The following is a 17,436-nucleotide window of genomic DNA, read 5'->3' on the forward strand; positions in this document are numbered from 1 at the left end:
TGGGACTGTAGTAGACTCATTTATTCATCTAAAGAAGGGAACGTATTCACTTTTCACTTGGGATTTTAATCACTTTCTATCTGTATAGGACATTATAACTTTTATATTCCTCTTAAAGGGCAAATATGGCCTTAATCAATCACATGGGTCTCTTTGAAAGGTATTCTCCTAGATCTTTTGCAATCAATATAGTAAGTAATCAATAGTACTGGACCCCTGTCCTTGGCAGCAGAGTATTACACACAATGCCTTCACTCGTCTGTTACTCATTATGTTACACTCTGCTTACTCACAGGATACCCCTGCATCAAATGGCAATGATTCATATACAACATCTCAATTCAAAACCCCTCTGGATAGTCTACGTTTTAAAAGAATCAAAAAGAGAGAGATAAAAGAACGTGGTCAAAAACAGAATCATGTGAGATTTCTGAGTGTCTGTGAGAAAAGTCCAAGGACCCAAGATAAAGAGTCTTGTAAACTCAGTTTCTTCAAAAGCAACGGAATTGTTCTTGAATCATATTTTTGTGCCCCTTCTAGGTGTATCATAAAGGAGTCAGTTTATTTCAAGTCATTACAGCTAGCTATTGTTATTTGTTTATATGCCTCTATGGAAAAATGTGTTTTTGCCATCTACGGCTTGCCCACCATGTGTGGCTTACCCACCACGTGTACTTGTTCTTGTAATTAAACATTTTACTTATGTGACTCCTCTTAACCCTCCGAATATAAGTAGTCTGATGCTTTGAATAAAGCTGGCTATTGCCTGAGACGTTAGTCGATCTCATTTACTGGCACCAGTTTCCCAGGTCCCACCCCTTTAGAGTGGGGACCATGTGCCAAACGGTAAAACACAAGGAGACCTCCAACTAGAAGACAGACACGAGAGGCATTGTTAAAGCAGCACTGGTGTCTTCAAAACCTTGACAGGAATGTGGGTAGGTTCGAGAAGGAAACAGAGACAGAACTGGAATCATAAAAATCTCCTTTTAAAGATACTCTTAAACCAGACGTGGATCTGCACACCTTTAATCCCCGGCAGATCGCTGTCAGATAAGACCAGCCTAGTCTACACATCCAACACCAAAGGCAGCAAGAACTATACAATTAGACCCCCGATTAAAACAAACATACAAACACACACCACCAAAACCAAACAAAATTCTTGGAAGGTTTTCAGCCTGTTGATTTAAATGTGAAGACCTGTGACCTTCGGACGCACACTGAATCACACTTCCCCCTGCCCGCACATTGTCCCTTTTGTAGAATATCCCCAAATGATTGTTTCGGATAGTTTATAGAGAAGGCAAACTTTAATTATTTTTGCATGCTATAAAACCACCTCATTAGTCACAATTTAGGATAGTTAAAAACCAAACCACTTCTGTAAACCTTCGAGGTACTGTCTGCTAACATACTTATCATTGAAAGGGAAACATCGAGCCAGTTTACTACTGCTTTAGTGGGAAAACCACGTCTTTCTCTGTGAGCTATTTGGGATCCTGTCTTAGTAAGTTGATATCCTGTAACTTCAAAAGTATGTACTTAGTAGCAGGCTATTTAAAATTTTTTCCTTCATAATAACAGCTGTACTATTTTAATTAAGACTTTTATCAGTGCCACAAAGATGTCTTTTTCTTTCCTATTATTTCTATATTTGACCAATGGGTGGATTAATCTTTTGTTTTTAAACCTTTCTCCTATATTTTCATTCTATAGATGGAGAGATTTAAATCACTTTCCTAGCTTTCCTTTACTCTCTATAGCAATTTACAATTGGTATTCTGTGATTTCCCCCATTTCCTTTATGATTTTCGGTAACAGATCTTGTGTTACATAGACGAAATGCTTCTGTATATGTCAATTTCCTCTAATGCCATTATACTCAACCATCTATAACAATTTTATGTTTCCATAACCCTCTGGAGTATGAAAAGTGGAACAGGGACAAGGCACACAGAAAACTTAAATTATTAATTTTCCAGTTTTGGGTTTGTTCTTAAAGTAAACTGCAAGTATTTGGTCTGTGAGTTTTTCTAAAGATATTTTCCTCCAGAATTAGTATGACTATATTCTATTTGCGACAACTACTTACTTACTTCAACTGCTCTGAGTTTTTAATATAGTTCTAGTTAAAACTGTGTATGTTGCTATAAAGAGGGTCAAGTCTAAAATCTTGAGCTATCATTGGTAGCTCAGATACTCTCTATCAATTTATTTAAGATGTTAGAAACTAGTTCCAGAGAAGCTATACAAACTTAAAACTAAATACACTAGAAAGACAAGCATGGGTATAGAACAAAAATGCCCGCAGTAAACTACTTAACGTACAGTGGCCTGGTTTTATTGTATTTGAATACACTGTGTCTATTAATTAGCTAACAGACTGTGAGGAGTAGTCTTGCTTGTCAACCTGACTACATTTGGAATTAACTAAAATGCAAGTGCCTGGGTACACTTGCGAGGGTTTGTTTTTGTTTTTTGGTTTTTTTTCTTAATTAAATCACTGAAAGTGGGAGGGCCAATTTTTAATCTGTATCTTTTGAGGTGGGAAGATCCACCTATAATCTGGGCCATGCTTTCTGCTGAAAACCTAGATAACAGACGTGTAAGAAGGACGCTTGCTCCTTCTGCCTGCTGGTTCTCGCTCTTGCTGACGTGTGTGTTCCTTCACCAGCTTAGAGTCTAGTTCTTTGGGATTCTGGTGTACACTAATGACAGCTGAAGCATCCAGCCTTCTGGGCTGAACAACTACTGGACTCTTGGACCTTCTGTTGGTAGACAGCTAGCTATCATTGAATTAGCCATTAATCAATCTCTCTCTATATATATATCTATATCTTCATCTACAAAACATTCTCTAAGTTCTGTTCCTACAGAAAACCCTGAATAATAAAAATACCATGTATAATATTTAATTACAAATAATGAAAGGAGTTGAATAAATGAGCTCCTTTTGTTGATGGAAATAGGTAACAGAAAGAAGGCTAGGAGTTGGGCATACATTGAGTCAAACTCTGATGCTCAAACAAATAATTGCTCTTGATACTTAAATAATTGCTCTTGATATTTAAATGACAAGGCCCTCTTGTGACTTGTCTCTAAAGACATGGTAACTGACTGTGTGATATACAAGCTCAGGTAAGAGGGATTATAGCCTTCTTCTTGTGCTCTCTTAGCTCACTCTAGAAGAAGCAGGTGCCCCATTAGGAGCTCACTCAACTAGCCCAAGGCGAAGAGCCACATGGTGATCATTCTTTTTCCTGACGAGAGTCTCTGAGGTTTTCTTTCACATGAGAATAACTTCTAAATCAAGCCCTCATGACTTTGACTTCCTGAAAAGCCTTGAAGAGAAATCATGTATTAGCCACACCGCCCTTCAGAGACAGTATCTGCTGTTTACTGCAGGGCAATGCATGACTAGTTATCATTCCACAGATAACATATATAAATAATGTACAAGTGTTTAGATACTGAATTTTCTTATATTAGAACAAGTTTTCTAAACAACATCTCATGAAACTATACTTTTTATTTTGAACAAAAAGATGTGAAAACAGGAGAATTAATATTAAATATACTGTTTTGAGGGATTTTTTGGGGGGGACAATTTCAGAACTGTTGATATTTTTACTGAAGTAAGAGCACTTACTTTTAGAACTAATTTCCAGGATGAGAGGGCCAGATGAGTTTACAACAATGTTACTGACCTTCTCACCTATCCTGGAGTCAGTGTAACTGAGCTTACACTATTACCTTCCTGTTTTCAGCAGCTAAGCACAGATTTCAAGAGATTAATATGTAAAAACTTCTGAATAATGATCAAAGCTTCCATGTAATGATTTATTATACTGGCATATTCTTTTCAGTTTATCAATATACTTAGCCCCTTTTTTTACCCACAAATAAGTATAGTCCTCACTGCTCATCAAGAAGATTCTTTGCAACGTATGAAGACTCATTACAGAGAACTACAACCAATCAAAATGCAGAGTTGTGGAACCCAGTCCCAACTGAAGAACCTAGAACACAACCCTTGCACTTCTGGCCCAGGGAACACTGAGGGGAAAGGTGCAGGACAAAGATGACTGTCAGGGTTACTTCAATTTTTATTCACAATACAATTCAAAGTCACTTTTGAATACAGTATTTAATAGCAGTCAAGGTTTGATTTTTTTTGATTGATGCACAAGTTGACTTAGCACAAATTATAAAAATCTTGTAAGCTGCCATGTGGTTGCTGGGAATTGAACCTGGTCCTTTGGAAGAGCAGCCCGTGCTCTGAATCACTGAGCCATCGCTCCGCCCCCTTTCCACAGTCTTTTGTCTATGCATGTCCTGATCCAATACTATCTCACTGTAATGTCACAGCAAGCTGTGATCCTTACAGCTACTGGCATTTGAAATAAAAAATTCGAAGTCTGCTATAACAAAAAATAATAACCTGGGGTTCTTGACTGCAAATGTATTTCATTTACATACCAAGTATGGAGAAATTGACATTTTTAACCATCTGGAGTCTCCTACTATATAAATATGAAATAGTTATCCACATAAGTGTTTTAAATGTTTCTGAATGCCTTTGTAATTTTCGGCATTCAAGTCTTTCCCACATTAGACAGCAAAAACATTTAGTTATTTTATGTATCTGGACAGTGTGAATTGTTTCCTTATTCTACATACACTTTTTTTGTTTTTTAAAGGTTAGAATTTTGTTGTACAGTCCTGTCTAGCCTGCACTTCCTATGTAGACCAAGCTGGCCTCTAATACATAGAGAGCCACACACTTCTGCGGCCAACTGCTACCACTCCCAGCTACTCTACATACACTTTCAAAATTCTCATTTGGTATTTCTTAGCTACTGTTAAACAAATTACGTTAACTTTGGAGGCTTATATCCTATGGCTAATCACCTTGCTTTTTAAAAATCACTTAGTTTGCTAGTAAATATATATATGAATTTTGTGGTTTACCAATTTTTGTTTTGGCAGAGGATGATAAACAGGGCTCTAACGCAATACTGAATAGAAGAGACAGGACAAGAATCGAGTTTTTCATCGTGTTTATCATAGGAATTGTTAATACAGTAACAAATTAAGGGTTCCCTCTTCATTTGATTTGATAATAGTATTTAATGAAAGATTGAATTTTGTGATATGATTTCTTATGTGGGGGTATGTAGAACTTCATTATTCAGCTAAAGCAATGGACTGTTAATAATTTAAAAATTAAAAAACTTTATTCTTCAAGAAATTCATGCTGGTCATATCTCTGTTTTTAGATTATACTTCATTATTTCTAAATCCATGTTGTGGAGAAATAGTGACCTACAACTGTCTGTTGTCACATCCAGCTTTCTTACCACAATTATGAATAAAAACCATAGCCATAGTAGGTGCTGAGATGTTTATTTGGTAATTCTCAGGAAAAGGCTCTCTAAATACAACATTTTATTTTACTTAATGAATTCCCAGTGAAAACATATAAGCTTGGGACCTTCTTTGTGAAAAAGTTTTGATAAATCCAACTTGTTACAAAGCACAACAGGTTTTCTCTCTCTCTCTTCATGTGAGTTTGGGTAAATTGTTTTAAGACCTTCCAGTTTGTCCGGGTGTGGCTGTGCATGCCTTTAATCCCTGCACCAAATCCTACCACTCTGAAGTGGAGCACAGTGCCAACCTGGTCACCAGAGCAAGTTCCAGGACAGCCGAAGCCAGAAGCCACATGATAGACAGACCCTCTCCTCTGTCTCAAGAGACTGAAGAACTCATGGCCTTCCCCTGAAGGTGAAAACGTTAACAGAATAACGCTGCTTATAGTTTCCTTTGGACAATTTACTATCAATAGTGAATTTCTTTTTCTAACCCCTGGTTTTATTAATTTGGCTTTCCTCCTTTTTCCCTTACCAATTTATCGTGGTTTTAATTTTTTAAGGAGCCTTAATTAACTGGCTCTAAATCTCTGCTTCACTAATTCCTGATTTTACATGACTTCCATATTTTTAGGGTGTGACTCATCTTTCCTTTCAAGCCTTGATATTAACATCCACCACTCTCTGACTTATGTAACACTATAAACTACAGCATCCATTCTGTTGTGTTCCAGGTATCCTGACCTATATAATTTTACTTTTCAGATTTTTCTAATTTCCACAGTAACGTTTAAAATATTTTTTATATTTTTAGAATTTCATACAGGTATTCACGGTGTTTTGATCATATCTACCCCTACTCCCTCCCTCCAACTCTTCTCAGAATCACCAACTCCTCCCAGAACCACCCACCTCCCTCCAACTGCAGATCATTAAAAACAAGCAAACAAAACCCAGAGTTCAGTAAATTGTGTCAGAATGCACATGGGTGTAGGGCCATCCACTTCAGCATGTACACCAGCTGGGACTTACGCCTGAAAAGTACAAAGCAGACTCTCTCTTCCCCGGCAGCCATCAATTGCTAATAACTCCTCAGAAACACCTCCCCCATCCACCAAGGAATTAGCACCAGTCTGGTCTTGAACAGGCAACCGCAGCTGCTCTGAGTTCATGAGTTACAGCCACTAGACTAGTTGTTGTTGGTGGGTTTTTTTTCCCTTTTATATTGTGTAGTACAACTAAAAGCCCTTCCAAATCAAAGAACATAAAAATATCTTAGCTTTGGGTGAGAAAGTAGACAGTAGGGAAAAAGAAGGCTGACTTGCCTAAAATTCCAAGTTGTAAGCTCAACTTCATCTAGCTCATAGCTGCAGTTCATTCCACCTGCTCAGTCCTCAAATCACAGGCTGAGAAGACTGCTAATCTGAGGACAGTAACCCAGGCACCTGGCAGAAACAGGTGACATTTCCTCTCTAGTGAAAGAAAGTCACTTTCTTTTCTTTCAATCAGGTCAGAATTTCCACATATAAAATTTCAAAGACTATGACACCCGCCCCCGACATACAAGAGAATACATGAGGAACAGAGGCAGCAGTGCTAACAAAAGGGTATAACTGGAGAATGACATCAAGGACTGGATAGTAAAATTCTTTAATGTATGAAAACTAACACTTAAATACAATTAAATAGAAATCAGAAAGAAAAAAATCCTAACTTTAAAAGCTAAAATACACAAAAAAGATCAGAAATGGCTGAAAGAAAATCAACACAACAGAAACCAGACAGTAAGAAAATATTCAGGGTATAATACACAGAAATACATATGGAACAGAGGCATAAAGAAAAGGCATGGGATGTGGAATAAGACAGAAATAAACATAGACAATATCCCAAAAGAGAACATATGAATGTTATTAATCCAGAGTCGAAGGCAAAAGTGAATTCCCTCTCCCCTCATAGCCTATTCTCTCACAGCAGGATAAAGGAAATTCCCAGATCCAGTCCAGTGAAACCCACAGAGAATTCAGAGCGAAGGCCATAAAGAGGCCTGGTGGGTTTCAGGGGAGTTGGTTCACAGCACACACATCAGCAGGGTCACAACTACCTGTGACGCCAGGGGGTAAGATGCTCTGGTCTCTATCAGTAGAGAAATTCAGACAGGGTTAGAGATGGCTCGGTACATTAGCTCGTGCCACCAGGCCTGGCAATCTGAATCAGTTCCTAGAACCCAGAATATAGTAGTAGACGAAACCGACTCCCACAGATCATGGGGCCCAAAGTGCCTGGCCCTCAGAACTTAATAAAATCTCTACCATGCATTCAAGGAAGTTAATTAAACCACTTTCCAAAAAAGCACAAAATAATTTTAATAGCTTCAAAAACATGTAGCTGACTTAATGAGAAAAATTAGGAGCTGAGTCAGGGCTGTAATTCCAGAACTTGGGGGGTAAAATCAGGAAGATCAAGAGTTCAAGCCTAGCCTGGGCTACGTGCCTAGCTGAGGTTGCCTGGGCTGTATGAGATTCTGCCTCAAACTGATTTTTTTTTTTTTAAGTTAAAAAATGTTTTAAAAAAATCAACAGCCAAAATTACCAAAACGAAAAATTACAGATCAACTCTAGCAATAAAGATGCAAAGAAATTTAAACAAGCCAAATAATTATATCAAATGATATAACGTAAGGGCTTCCAAAACAGTCATTATTAGATATGATGAATATATCACTTGCTGTTATCTTTGTTGGAAGCAGACTAAGCACTCTGGGGAAAAAAACTGACTTTCAATAAGAAGCTAAACATTCAAGTCAATTTCTCAAGACAAAGAAGCTACAACAAAGGGGCACTGAGGGGTGAAACTATGGCATTTCCTAAGTCCCTGCTCTCCATTCTAATTAACATACAAAGCTCTAGGTGAAGGGTAAAGAGCAGGAACTGGAAGAAGGATTTACATGAAAAATGTGAAGACACTTTACAAAGTCAAAAACTCTATTTTTAAAGTCAAAAAGTAGCCTGAAGAAAAAAAATCTAGAACAAGATCCCTTGCTGCTGCTGCCAGTTCTATGGTACAAATGTCTGCTGGCTTTTCAAACTCAAGAGTGACAAGTGCACATAAACGCTGAGCTATCTCTCCAGGCCCATATGGAACTATTATAAACTCAAATTTAAACAGCTCCACCGGTTACCTTAACTCAGACGGAAAATACTCAGGGAATAGAAGATTATACCAACACTGAACATGTGTACCCTTTCCCCGACCTGTCTTAATTATTCAAACAATACAAGCTAGCAACTACTGGTAAGATCTCCATTATAATATTTCAAGTAGAGCAAGAACGTAGACCAACATGAACATCGTGTTTCATATAAGGGGCTAATATCCCTGATCGTCAGAATCTACAGTGGGCCCCAGAAGCCCTACAGACACCAAGACAAGTGTAAAAAGCAAGTACAAATTTATAGCATATGTAAAATAAAATGTATAGTGGCATAAATGACAGTAGGAAGAAACAACCTGTCATATGTTGCTTGAATATAGACCGTGATTACAGACCCATGATATAAATCACAGAGAAATTCCTTTAATTTTTCTTATTGCTGTGACCAAATTCCTGACGAGAAACACTGAAGGCAGGAAGGGTTCTTTCTGGCACACAGTTTGCAGGTCTCGTCTATCACAGATGAGAGGGCAGTGTAGCAGGAATGGTTTAGGGGGAAACAAGTGCAGCCAAGTTACACAACTCAAGGCTTGCAGCCAGGGACTGCCTTCCACCAGGCAGGATCCACCTCCAAAAGGTTCCACATCCTCCCAAAACAGCATCACTCACTAGCCATGGGCCAAGTATTCAAAGAAATGTGCATGAAGGTTCATGCAGTATGCAAATTAATGCATGTCTTTTTTAACACAACATCATGACCACTGAACAAACCAGGGTTGTTTGAGTAGTCCTGGCACTTTACCTAATGTTCACAAGAGCTTCTGAAATACAGTCTTTATAAATGCAAGTAGTTTATAAACGCAAATGCACAGTATTTATTCTGATGTACAAATTCCTAACACCAAGTTATTAGTTATTTCCTATGCAGACAACCTAGAAAATTTGATAGCTGTCTCAACTAATTCTATCAAGAATGAATATGCGGGTTGGGGATTTAGCTCAGTGGTAGAGCGCTTGCCTAGGAAGCGCAAGGCCCTGGGTTCAGTCCCAGCTCCGAAAAAAAAGAACCAAAAAAAAAAAAAAAAAAAAAAATGAATATGCTATTTCACTAAGAATTTTCAAAGCAGTTTTTAAATCTTGTGGTTTTGAAAATATAACTGATCCAAATAGTGGGGCCCTATTATGTATAAATGAATGACCCATATTTTCTGAAATAAATATTTGGCTGCTGTGAAATGTAGAATACCAATCTGTTGGTGCCTCACTAGGCATGTCAAGGACTAATAAAGGACTGAATTAGGTTTTAAATATCAAACATCTTTCTTACAGTCCAGACATAACTGTTGTCTTAAGAGTCTGCTAAGGTCGTCACCTGGCATTTATTACGAGCATCTTTGAAGGCGAGAAGAGTTTTAAGTGCATGCACTATATGAATGTAAGGATCTAAAAGTACATAAGTAATTCAGTGAGGAAAACCAGGTGCTCTAGCGTCCAGATTCTGCATAATCTGTAAACCTAACTCAAAGGAGTCATTTGAAAGGGGAAACACACCAGTATTTGTTAATGGATAGTCTTTAGAGAGGTATAAACTGTGATCCATTAGTAAAAGTTACAACAAACCAAAACTGGGTAGTAGGTGTAGGAACATACACAGCTCTGGTGTACAACACTTGCCTGCTACACGTGATCTTCAGCACTCCTGGGAGACGGTGTGGTGTGAAGGTCTTAAGTCTGAGAAAGCCTCTTCACAGATAAAGGCTAGCTAAGGATCACAGCTATTTGGAGGTTGAGACAGGCAGATCATTTGGCCCCAAAGAATTTACAGACAAACAAAGTAAAGAACAGGTAAGCTAAACAGAAAGAAATTTATAAGCTAATAGATTGAAATCTAACTCTACGGTATTAAGAGTTATCTAGAGTCACAGAACTTATACGATGAGTCTCTCTATAAACATTTAAAGGGAACTGACTGAAATGACTTACTTGCAGTCCAACTAATCCAACCATGCTAGCTGTAAACAGAAAATACAAGAATCTAGCAGTTGCTCAATCCCACAAGACGGGGTGAGTGAGCTGGTCTGTTTTCACTGGGATCCTGAAGTAGGCTCCAATGACAGTATGGATCTGCTAGCAAAGTGAGAGCAAGCAGGCAAAGGGCAAACCTTCCTCCTTCCCTGTCCTTATATAGGCTTCCAGCAGAACATGTGACCAAGATTAAAGGTCTGTCTTCCCACCTCAAGATCTGAATTAAAGGTGTGTCTTCCTACCTCAAGATTCAATCAAAAGGATGTCTTCCCATCTTAAAGGTCCAGAGTAGAAGTGAATTCACCTACTTCAAACCAAGCAGAGTATCTCTCACAGGTGTGCCCTCCATTTCTGGATTATAGTTCAGATACTGTCAGGTTGACAACCAAGAATGTTATCATACCTACCAACAGCTCCATTAAAGGTAAATGGCATAATCATCTCGATAAAAAGGAAACTGTTAGTAAGACTTTAAGAAGTGAGTTGCAGGGTTAGAGATGGCTCTGTAGTGGTTAAAGACACTTATTGTTCCTGCAGAGGAAGGGGGTGCAGTTCCCAGCACCCACCTAATGATCCAGAGGATCCAACGTCTCTTCTGACTTTGAGTTCTTGACTGCACATACAATACAAATCAATACAATCAGGCACATACAAATAATTTTTAAGGGAGCAACTTAACCACTTAAAATAGCAGAGGATAAAAATAAAAGGATGGGAAAGACTTATCACATTTGCACTAACCAAAGAAAAGAATCTATATTAATATTAAACTAGACTTCAGATTGAGGAATACTTCAGAGATCAGGGGTATTAGTTAATAATAATGGGGTCTATACATCACACTGATAGAATAATCTTGGACACTGACATGTACCAAGAGATATTTAAACACAGTCAGTAAAAATGAACAGGAAAGAAATAGACATATTCTCAATTATACTTGGAGACATCAAGTCTTCTCTGAATGATTAGAAAAATAAGTTTAAAAAAAGCCAAAAATAAAAAAACACACGCCATTAAGACAAAGTCCTTAACAGTAAGAAAGCAACTTTATTGTGTTAACTAAATGAATTTCTTAAAACACAAACTTCCGATACTGATACTAGTGAAAGTGACACTTTCAGTACCAAAGACCATGTTTTCAAAAGGAAATAGATAACTCCTAGAATCCTACCTCTATTCAAGTAATAACTCAAGAAATTTGCCTTTTAAAACTCTACACTAAGAAAGTTTATCTTGAAAACTCCAGTGAACATTCATATAAAAAAGAACAATAATTGAATAAAAAAATTCCCCCAAAATATAAAAGACATTATTTCTAAGGTTTTACTATTAACATACTAAAAAAGAATTAAATGAATTAAATTAAATGAAAAAATATCCTCATGGACAGATGGAAAAATAAAAACTCTGAGGTTTAACCACAAAAGGCAAGATGACACAATTGAAAATAAAGTTATTACAACTACAGAAAACAACTCCCTAAATATAATAAAAACAAGACAGAACGTTTTTTCAGGACCGAGCCCAATACTTACACATAGTTAGAATTCAATGACCTCTAACAGAATGGAAATGAACTATGACTGTACCATGTGCTGCCATCTCTGTTGGAAACACTCAGGGAAAAGCTGACTTGCATTAAGAAAACTAAAATAAATTTCTCAATGCAAAGTTTACCAGTAAAGGAACTATAAGAAAACTGAATTAAACGGTAAAATTACTGTTTTTTAAAGCAGCCAATCTCCATTTCTAATTAACAGTCTAGAAGCTCTAGCTGAAGGTTAGATTGAGCTAACTGTCCCTACTGCTTTTCACTTCCGGTATCCATGCACGTGTGGGTACACAGAGTCTGTTCAAGGGACCTGGAGTTCACTGATGGGGTAGACTTGGTGGCTAGCAAACTCTGGGTGGTCATCTGCCTCTGCTCCGCCTGTTTTGATTCCCCAGTGCTGGGGTAACAAGGACATGGCCACATTAGGCTTTTTTATGTGGGTGCTACAGATTAGAACTCAGGCCTCCTGCTTGAGGAGTGAACACTTTACCTACACTAGGCCATCTTCCCCAGTGCCAAACAAAGTAATACTTAAAAAGAGCTCAGGAGCTCCCATCTCCTGATTTCAAGGTTTACTACAAAGTAAATGCCTCAATAATATAGGATAATATAGTAAATTACAGGCACAGAGCTCCAGGGGCAGTCAAGAAACACATCACATTTGTGGTCTGATTATACTCATCTAAAGAAGAGAAGGAATGTTCTCAAGAATCAGAACTAGAATGACATATCCACTAGATAAGAAAACAAGCCTTAAACCTTTTCTCACATCATAAAACAAAAATACAACTCAATATATAATGCATCTTGATGTAAAAACCAAAACTATTAAATATATAGCCAAAAACATGAGGAAACATATTCAACCTTGCATTTGGCAAAGAATTCTTAGCAAAGACGATGAAAAAAAAAAAACAAAAAAAACCAAACAAACAAACAAAAAAACACCTCATTAGCCAAACTAATTCTAACTAAAAGCTCTTTTTAAGGAGTTACTTGTGGGGCCAGAAGACAACATTAGATTCCATGGAGCTAGAGTTACAGGTGTTTGTGAGCAGAGCAATGTGGGTGCTGGGAACTGAAGCTGGGTCCCCTGGAAGAGCAGCTGGTGCTCTTACCACAGAGCCATCTCCTCAGCTCCTCCTCTTGGTTACAGTTTGGAAATAAAGAAAGCAAAACCCTTCACGTTGAAATGTGGGTTCGTGTCTGTCAGAGCAGCTGCATAAACATATTTAATATGCTTTAACATTCATCAGGGTAAGCTCAGTGTTAAGATGGCTGAAAGACCTGAAGGAAGCATTTACAATGAAGACATCGACAACCTTATCAGCATCATGAGTCACCCAGTAAATACAAGTTCAAATCCACCGTGGCCCAGGAATGATCCGATCCCAGAAGTCTGAAGCCTGAGGCAGAAGGATTAAGAGTTCAAGGCTAGCTTGGACTACACCATTTGAGTTCATTACAGCCTCAGCTACAAAACAGATTTCTTTTCAAAAAGACCAAGAAAATAAACAAGTGAACAACAGTAATAAAGACCAGTGTGCTATACATGCTGGAAGTGTGTAAGCATGTGGATAAACCAAACTGGTGTATCACTGGCAGACAAGTGACATGGGACAGTGATTAGACTCTCTATATAAGTCAAGAAATACCACGTCTAGATTTTTCAGGTTAAAAAAAGTTTTAATTCACATAAGAATTCAGAATAAATGTTCATAGAACCTTTATTAATAACCCCAAATCAGTGACAACCCAAATATTCATAATTGATTAAATGAAGTAACAGCAGTAAATCAACTATCATGCTACTTCACAAAAAAATGGAAATAAGCTAGTTACACACACACACACACACACAAACACAAATGATCTTCAAAAACATGATGCTGGGAAATGGAAGATACAAAAGAAATAATTACATTTACATGAAACAGTAGGCAAAGTGAAACCAATGTAATAATGTAAGAAAGATGTAGTTTCCCGGGGCTCAGGGTCAAAGTCTGGTTGACCTCAAAAGAACGTAAGTTTTCAAAGAAATGAAAATACTACCCTCACTGTGTTATATATTCTGCATATCTATATGTACATAATGACATAAAATGTGCTTTTCTGAAAACACAGTAAGAAGCACATCTTAATTACATTTCAGCAATTAGAACTCACTCTCTAATTTTAAAAAGTTGATTTTTAAAGAGATAATCTCTTTTAAGGAACCAGTATATAAAAACTACTAGTAACACCCAAATAGAACCACATATAAAGTTGAAAAGATGTCAGAAAGAAAGAAAGGAAGGAAGGAAGAAAGGAAGGAAGGAAGAGAGAGAAAAAAGAAAGACCTTAACCTCCAATACCTTTTTGAAGCAACAGGAGGCAGTGAGATGGTGCACAGGTCAGGTGCTTGCCACAAAGCCTGACAATATGCAACCTCCAGAAACCCCGACAGAAGAATCAACTCCCACACACTGTGCTCTCATCACCATGAGCATGCTGTGGCAACACACATGTGCACACACACACTCGCTAAGTGTTTTTAAAAATGAAAACAATAACATCATCTTGGCAAGCTAAAAATAGGACATATTTTTAACTTCTAATATTGACTATTAGAAAGCTTTGTGAAAAATCGTATTTAATGCCAGCCAGCCTCAGAGGCATTCACCTTAAAGAAAACTAACATATTTTAACTATTAGCCCTACTATTCAACAATATGTAGCACTTAATGGACAATGCAGTGAACAGAATGTTATAAAAACTGGAAAGGAAACAAAAAAAAATACTTTCAGATAATTGTCAACTAAACAAAAATATTAGCTCCATGAAAAAAAACGGGGGGGGGGAGCTGTTTTTATTGCCAGAGACAGGAAATAAAAGTTAAAGTTTTCATCTACTACAGCAATACAACCATAAAGGAGCTGGAAATATTGAAAAGGAATGGCATTATACATTTCATATGTGAAGTATGAAAAGATGGTGAGGTTTTTGGAGGGCCTTAAGACTATAAAACAGTTCTAAGAATTTATCTGTAACATTATTCAAAATAGGGTTTTTAAATTTTAACTCACAAGTGGTCTGAAGATGACCTAGAAGAAACACTCAGGAAATAGTCAAAATATCTTTCAAAAGAGTAATGAGGGTTAGACTGCTATCAAGTTTAAATACTCATACCCTTTACCTCTGAACCTCTACTTCTATGGTCTGTGCTCCAGAAGGATCAGTTTTTCCCCTTATTAAAACACTGTCTGAGTCTTGGGATGGAGGCAATATATTCGAAGGGAAAGTGGGAGTTGCTCTTTTTACATCACAGTCTTCCACACCATGAAATGTTCTACAATAAAGGATTTAAAGCTTACAATTCAGCATCAATGAATGAGTTAGTTACCTTTATATAAAGCGTAACTTTCAACAGCAATCATTCAAACAGCTTCCAGGAGGAATATTTAATTGAAGTTCATCAAGTTAAAGACATAGGATGTACCCTTAGAAAAAGCATTAGGGCAGCCTACATAAAACAAGGGACTATGTCCAAGATACCTGATTGGAAGAAACCAGCTCTGCGCACACGTGCTCAGTAAAACCCTTACTCCCACTCCCGAAGCAGACAACTCTGCATGTACACGTGTCTTTAAAGATGCATTTGTGAACGCACTTTGAAAGACGACCACCAAGCCTAAATACTAGTGGGGCGCTTAAGGAGGTATTCACATATTAGTGTTTACTTAATACTGCTTTCTTTATACTGTTGAATTTTACACCGAGGGGTGCACATCTGTAATAGAAGAATAAAGTTATTCCACATAAAAACGACATGAAATCCAGAAGACAATCACAAACATGTCACGTTTATTTCTGTTATTTTTAATGTCCCTTCACATAGTCATCCAGTGACCTGTTAGTCTTCGGCAAAGATGACTGCCATCTTAAAAGAATTATAAGCAACTACTTCGTGATTAAAAATAGAGCAAGGCCTCTTTAAAAAAGAGAGAATCTCGTATACTTGACAGAACGAGGAGCCTCAAAGCAGTTGTCTATGTAGACATACGATTTTTTAAATTATTATTATTATTATTATTATTATTATTATTATTATTTCTAACGCCTGATGAGGGCAACCTCCAGGTTCTTCATCCATCAGAAGCTGTTTACCTTTTCTTCAAGTTGGTCTGGGCAGCTTTCAACTCACCATTTTGAATGTGCGCAAAACATGATTAACCGGGAGGCATCTTGGGGTGGGGGTGGGGGTGGGGATGGAGTGGGGGCGGGGAGTGGGGGCCAGCCCTGAAGGTGCCTCTGACCCGCTTGCTCAGGCCTAACGCTGAATGAGAAGGAGCTAGGTTACTGGCCCTGCCTGACAGGGTGCCTGGGCCTCGGTGACAATCGGGAAGGACGCAAAAACGGGGGGCAGGGGTGGAAGGCGTGCCGTACCCGGCAGGGGCCCCGCAGGCCTAGTGCGCCATGGTCCTCCCCGGCGGGCCTGAGGGTGGGCGGCACTGCCGGGCCGCGAGGGGCAAGGCACTGGGTCCTTGGCCGGGGTACCAAGGACGGCAGACGGCTGGCGGGAGCGAGCGGGCGGCGGGCGCGGCGGCTCGGGCTAGAGCGCGGCTCCGGGTGGGCTGGACGAGGCCCCGGAGGCCAGAGGCCTCTCAGTCGCCAACCCCACCCACCATGGCCGGCCGCGGCCCGACCGGTTCCTCGGTGGACCCCCGAAGCCTAGGCGCCGGGGCAGCGGCTCCCTCACCCAGATCCCCTCTGACATGGAGAGAGAAAAAAAATCCCCTCACCGAGATGTGCAGCGGCTCCAGAGCGAGAACAGCGCTCGATCCTCCACCCGCCACCACCGCCTTCTTCTCCGCCTCCGACTCCTCCCCCGCCGAACGCGCAGCGGCTGCAGCGGCGGCGGCGGCGGCGGAAGCAGAGGCGGTGGCGGCGGCGGCGCGTCCCGCCCCTTGCGCCGCGAAGGAGGCGGAGGAAGTGAGAGCCTCAGCCCCGCCCTCTCGGAGCGCAGCCAATAGGCTTCACGACCCTCTGCAGGGGAAAGGTACGTATCCAATCGCTGTCCGAGAAGTAGGTTTACGTCATGGTTGGACGTGGCAGAAAAAGGGAAAATAACTCGGGCTGTCTCTCTGCTTGGCTCCGCAGGCTCCCTCCCAGGCCCTTCGCGGATTGGCCGAGGAGCGGGGAGACGCGCTCGGCCCCGCCCTCTGTCTGGCCCTGCGCCCGCCCCTGCAGCACTGCGACGTTTGGGCGGGGGCGGGGCGCCGAGGCCAGAGCGGCTGTCAGACCTTTTGTGGTTTGGCTGGGAGAAAAGGGCGGGGTCTCCTGTAGGGAA

At 39.5% G+C, this 17,436-nt stretch overlaps 1 protein-coding gene across 2 annotated transcripts in view; it reads right to left on the reverse strand.

Moving 5' to 3' along the window:
• Positions 1-17,016, reverse strand: part of Pja2 (praja ring finger ubiquitin ligase 2) — a 49,710-nt gene extending 32,694 nt beyond the window's left edge. For both annotated transcript variants that reach the window (XM_032901716.1, XM_032901715.1), the window contains exon 1: positions 16,889-17,016. The gene's annotated coding sequence lies outside the window, so the exon portion shown is untranslated. The remainder of the gene's footprint in view (positions 1-16,888) is intronic.
• Between the last annotated feature and the right edge of the window lie 420 nt (positions 17,017-17,436).

The sequence above is a fragment of the Rattus rattus genome, chromosome 4, assembly GCF_011064425.1.
Source record: "Rattus rattus isolate New Zealand chromosome 4, Rrattus_CSIRO_v1, whole genome shotgun sequence".
In the NCBI taxonomy this organism is placed as follows: domain Eukaryota; kingdom Metazoa; phylum Chordata; class Mammalia; order Rodentia; family Muridae; genus Rattus; species Rattus rattus.